This window comes from Cupressus sempervirens, chromosome 2 (genome assembly GCF_028749045.1).
Source record: "Cupressus sempervirens isolate cs-2001-9-10 chromosome 2, ASM2874904v1, whole genome shotgun sequence".
Taxonomy (NCBI): domain Eukaryota; kingdom Viridiplantae; phylum Streptophyta; class Pinopsida; order Cupressales; family Cupressaceae; genus Cupressus; species Cupressus sempervirens.
In genome coordinates, this window is record NC_143119.1 from 555,564,912 (window position 1) to 555,571,150 (window position 6,239).

The window sequence follows — 6,239 nt, forward strand, 5'->3', positions numbered from 1 at the left end:
TAAGGCCAGGAACATGCCACCAGCAGAAGGGACGTGAGGGCCAGTGCACACCCAAAAGGCAGATCGACCGTGATGACCCAAGGTCCAACTACGAGCTTTTTAACTGCAACAACTTAAATATACACTATTGGAGCTGGAATTACCATGGCTGCTAGCACCAGACTTGCCCTCTAATGGATCCTCATTAAGGGATTTAGATTGTACTCATTCCAATTACCAGACTTGATGAGCCCAGTATTGTTATTTATTGTCACTACCTCCCCGTGTCAGGATTGGGTAATTTGCGTGCCTGCTGCCTTCTTTGGATGTGGTAGCCATTTCTCAAGCTTCCTCTCCAAAATCAAACCCTAATTCTCTGTCACCTATCACCACCATGGTAGGCCTCTATCCTACCATCGAAAGTTGATAGGGTAGAAATTTGAATGAAGCGTCGCCAGCACAAAGGCCGTGCGATCCATCGAGTTATCATGAATCACCGGAATAGCGGGCGAGCCCGTGCCAGCCTTTTATCTAATAAATACATCCCTTTTGAGAGTCGAGATTTGGTGCACGTATTATCTCTACAATTACTATGGTTATCCAAGTAGAAAAGTACCATCAAAGAAACTATAACTGATTTAATGAGCCATCCACAGTTTCATAGTCTGAAATAGTTCATACTTAGACATGCATGGCTTAATCTTTGAGACAAGCATATGACTACTGGTAGGATCGACCAGGTAGCTTCTAACAATGAGAGGGACCCCTAAGACCTGCTACAGCCAAGGGATGCCCGCCGCGATGGGAAACCGAAATTTGCATTCGCTCCGTCATGCATCCAAACATAATCTGCCACACAAGCAACAAGAATGACGTTCACAGCACATGCAGGACTCACAACGCTCAAAGATTTCACACAAGAGGAAAGTGTCCCATCGTCGACCAGAGAGGGCCGAATAGGGAGCCTCAGTTCACAGGCACCTGGGAAGAACATCCCATATGGAACCCTTTACCCTCGAACTCGCTGTCGCCACTACTCGGAAAGAAGCCTCGAGTCAGTACGAGATGCACCATGCACATAGCCACCTCAATTGTAAGGCCACTCAGAGACATCCATTTCCTAGGCATATGCCTCCTACACGCCTATTGAGGTGCACCCGCACAGACAAAATCCTTCTCGATCGCAACAAACATTTTCCCACGATGAAGAGCTGGTTGTCGAAGTGCCAACGGAGACCTTCATGCTGAAGGGTGAAGGGCCGTGCGAGTCAAAAACATGGCTGGTTATGCGATTGACGAGGGCATCACTGTGCACGCGACCACCTCAATTATAAGGCTACTCAAGGGCATCATGTATAACACCCCCTCTGCACATTTATAGGTGATGAGAGCCCACCCACATACACGGACATGTCTAACCTCTGGCAAATTTCTCCTTTCCCAGCACAGCCTCGCTAACCATTCCCCGTGACACATGATCTACCAGCACAAGTACAAAAAAGTTCCTACAGGTGAACACTCACACTAGCGTTGTCAGACAAGCTTCAATCTCATGCACTAGAAAATAAATTATACGGCAACCAAACCTTTCGCCGGACCCCCTCTCAATCCCAAGGCTCTACCAATCGGCAAAAACATAGGGTGGAGAGTGGACCCTTGATGAAATTAGGGACATCAAGCAATGCACCCATGCAACCATCTCTTTCCTTCTTGCCATCCGAGCAGGAAAAAAATGCAATGATAGAACGTGCCAATGAGATGGAGCCCTTGGCTAAAAGATACAACTCCATGCACACTCAGCAACGAGCGCATCTTAGAATCGAACACCAAATGTGGAGTGTGTTGCAAGCCATGCAGACACCTACATATAGGGTATATCCAACAAAACAAAGTGACAAGTACTTCCCACCAGCTCTGCCATTGCGATTACCGAATGGGATATACTCACCGGCACAAATTAATGACCATCATTACCATCTTGGAATAGATACAAGCACATCAAGCTTCATCCCATCAACTGGATGAATTTCACCTTGAAGGGGCCCAATCCAAAAGTTTCGGAGGTCACCTCCTGGAACTCTCAAGAACAAGGCCCATCTTACATGCAAACTCTACTACTGCGCAAACACAGTTTGCAATTAAAGAGAAATTGCAAGGCCATCACAGTGGCCTGAGGCCAATGCTCTGACTAAGTCAATTTTCTCTTGCAATCACCATGCCACTGTTCACAGAGAGATCTCCCCATTCACTTGTGACGCGACGCACAATCCAAGTGCTAGACGCGAGATCGCCCTTGAAAGGCCACTTTCCAAGGCATCCCCCGATGACACATTGGAACGAATACTGCTGTCGAACCATTCCCAATGTTGTGCCAGTCGAGTTGGCATAGAGGTAACCTTGGGGAGCTCCCGCGTACCAATCGGGATGTGCTTTTGTACCCATCTCTCACAAAGACCAATGTTAGCTATGAACAAATTTGGAATCCAAGGGCTCGCATCCATCGATATCGTTGGCACTGGGTCTATATACAAAGGCCACAGAGAGGTTCTGAGAAGAGAAGCCCCCCCTGCTCACTCGCACAAACATCCCAAATTCTAGACACAAGCTCCCGCACTTAGCATCGCTCTCTAGATCACCGCAATGACACATTGGATCGACAACTACTGTCGAACAACTCCCAAAATTGTGGCGATGGAGTGAGAGAGAAGAGAAGCTTTGGGGAGAGGTGCATAGCAAATGGGCTGCTCCTTCATTCCGCTCTTATATATAGATATGAGGGCTCCCGTTTTAGATCGAGTTTTAAAATCACCAAGAAGATGCGGTGAGGGCTGGCAACCGCTGCCAAACCCTTTTCCAAAATTAAGCCAGCTGAGTGACAAGAAAACATGATCTAAAGGAGAGTCCAAGAATAGCACCCTTGAGGGTGGGCTTCATGCCCCTCTAATTGATTCAACGTCGGCATCCACCATTTCAAAATCTGACATATCCATCTGCCCTGACAGCGGCGTTGAATCAATGAGGGGGGCACGGGAAGTGCTCACGGCAACCACCTCTCCCATTGTAGCCATGATAGGCATGCAAAAAATTTTGCTAGAGTGCCAAGCACCCACCTCATGGCTAGAGACAACAGCTCACCATTAGATTACTTCAAAATCGCAGAACAGACACGATGTAGAATGGAAACCGCTGCCAAGTCTCTTCCGTAGTTGCGTCAGTCGAGTGATCTAAGAAGGTGATCTAAGAGAGGGTCAAAGCATATGCATTCATTGAGGGATTTTCACCGATGGCATAAATTTATGCAATACCCAAGCAACACCAAACACAGGTGCTAGACGAGGGCTCCCATTTTAGATCGAGTTTTAAAATCACCAAGTAGACGGGGTGAGGGCTGCCAAACACTGCCAAACCTTTTTCTGAAATTGCACCAGCTGAGTGACAAGAAAACATGATCTAAAGGAGAGTTAAGGAATAGCACATCAAGGGTGGGCTTCATGCCCCTCTAATTGATTCAACGTCAGCGTCCATCATTTCAAAATCTGACATATCCATCTGCCTTGACACCGGCGTTGAATCAATGAGAGGGGCATGGGAGAGGCTCGCGAAAACCACCTCTCCTATATAATCTATTAGTGCGAGGCTCGCTCTCCATTAGAAATTCACGAACACACTGACAACTGCCTTAAAAATCAAAATCCTTGAAAATTCTGACCAAACAGCCATTCATGACCCAATTTTTTATGAGGTCGGTAGAGGAGCAAAAGATTGTCATGGAGCCAATTTTTTGTGAGTTCATGGAGCCAAGGGACTGAAATGGTCATCGAGCTCATCCAATCAACTGGGTGAATTTCACCTTGAAGGGGGCCCAATCCAAAAGTTCTGGAGGTCATCTCCTAGAACTCTCAAGAACAAGGCCCATCTTACATGCAAACTCTGCTACTGCGCAAACATAGGTTGCAATTAAAGAGAAATTGCGAGGCCGTCACAATGGCTCGAGGCCAATGCTTCGACTAAGTCAATTTTCTCTTGCAATCACCATGCCGCCATTCATAGAGAGATCTCCCCAATCACTTGTGATGCGATGCACAATCCAAGTGCTAGACGAGAGCTCGCCCTTGAAAGAAAGACCACTTTCCAAGACATCCCCCGATAACACATTGGAACGACAACCACTATCGAACCATTCCCAATTTTGTGCCGATCGAGTTGGCACAAAGGCGACCTTAGGGAGCTCCCACATAGAAATTGAGATGTGCTTTCGTGCCCATCTCTCACAAAAACCAATGTTAGCTGTGAACAAATTTGGAATCAAAGGGCTCGCATCCATCGATATCGTCGCCACTGGGTCTATATACAAAGGCCACGGAGAGGTTCCGATAAGAGAAGCTCCCCTGCTCGCTCGCACAAACATCCCAAATTCTAGACACAATCTCCCGCCCTTAGAGCATCACTCTCCAGATCACCACAATGAAACATTGGAATGACAACCACTGTCGAACAACTCCCAAAATTGTGGCAATAGAGTGAGAAAGAAGAGCAACTTTGGGGAGCCGCGCATAGAAAATGGGCTGCTGCTGCTTCATTCCACTCTTAAATAGATCCGACATCGTTGATTTTTTTTGGAATCTGAGGCTACATTCATCCTTGCTCACACAAGAAATGGCTCTTCTAATCAAATGGCCACGGCGAGCTTTCGATAACATAGGCTCCCTTGTCACTCGTGATGTGCAGCCCAACTGCTAGACAACAGCTCGTCATTCAGATTGCTGCCTAGGCAACCACCACAACGGCACCATTACAATGACAACCACTGCCGAACCATTCTAAAAATTTTGTGCCAAAGAAGTTGTTGCATAGAGAATGACTCTGGGGAGAGAGCCCTCGCATAGCAAAATCGGGATGGCTTCACAACCCTCCCAATAGAAATGATGCTGGTGCCAGTATTCCAAATCCGAATAATGTTTCTTTCGTGAACACCAGCATTGATTCTATTGGGGGAGGCTCATCGAGAGCTTTTGTTATCAATGCTCCCATTGTAGCTGCGATAGGCACACAAAAAATTACTAGAGCCCCAAGCACCCCACCTCATGGCTAGACAAGGGCTCGTGATTAGATCAACTTCGAAATTGCTGAACAGACAAACTGTGGAATGGCAACCGCTGCCAAGCCTCTTCTGTAATTGTGTCGATCGAGTGATCGAAGAAGGTGATCTAAGAGAGAGTCCAAGGCTAGGGATTCGTTGGGGGATTCATGCCGATAGCAAAAATTTATGCAATACCCGAGCAAAACCAGACGGAGGTGCTAGATGAAGGCTCCCATTTTAGATCAGGTTTTAAAATCACCAGGTAGATGCAGTGAGGGCTGGCAACCATTGCCAAACCTTTTTTCAAAATTGCACCAGCTGAGAGACAACAAAACAAGATCTAAAGGAGAGTCCAGGAATAGCACCTCAAGGGTGGGCCTCATGCCCCTCTAATTGATTCAACGTTAGCGTCCACCGTTTCAAAATCTAACATATCCATCCGCCCTGACACCAGCGTTGAATCAATAAGGGGGGCACAGAAGAGGCTCATGCCAACCACCTCTGCCATTGTTTCTGTGATAGGCATGCAAAAAATTGCTAGAGCCCCAAGCACCCACGTCATGGCTAGACAAGGGCTCGCCATTAGATTGACTTCGAAATCGTGGAACAGATGCACTGTAGAATGGAAACCACTACCAAGTCTCTTCTGTAATTGCGTCGGTCGAGTGATCAAAGAAGGTGATCTAAGAGAGGGTCCAAGGGTAGGGCATTCATTGGGGGATTCGCGCCGATAGAAAAAATTTATGCAGTACCCGAGCAACACCAGACGTAGGTGCTAGACGAGGGCTCCCATTTTAGATCAAGTCTTAAAATCACCAAGTAGATGTGGTGAGGGCTGGCGACCGCTGCCAAACCTTTTTCCAAAATTGTGCCAGCTGAGTGACAAGAAAACATGATCTAAAGGAGAGCCCAGGAATAGCACCCTCGAGGGTGGGCTTCATGCCCCTCTAATTGATTCAACGTTGGTGTCCACCGTTTCAAAATCTGACATATCCATCCACCCTGACAGCGGTGTTGAATCAATGAGAGGGGCATGGGAGAGGCTCGTGACAACCACCTCTCCCATTGTAGCTACGATAGGCACACAAAATTTTTTGCTGGAGTGCCAAGCACCCACCTCATGGCTAGAGACAAGGGCTCGCCATTAGATCAACTTCAAAATCGCAGAACAGACATGGTG

General features: G+C 47.2%; 1 non-coding gene across 1 annotated transcript in view; it reads right to left on the reverse strand.

The window, feature by feature from the left end:
• Positions 1-722, reverse strand: part of LOC149573729 (18S ribosomal RNA) — a 1,812-nt gene extending 1,090 nt beyond the window's left edge. The window contains exon 1 of the ribosomal RNA XR_016360699.1: positions 1-722. This exon is cut by the window's left edge and continues 1,090 nt beyond it. This is a non-coding gene — a ribosomal RNA (18S ribosomal RNA).
• Between the last annotated feature and the right edge of the window lie 5,517 nt (positions 723-6,239).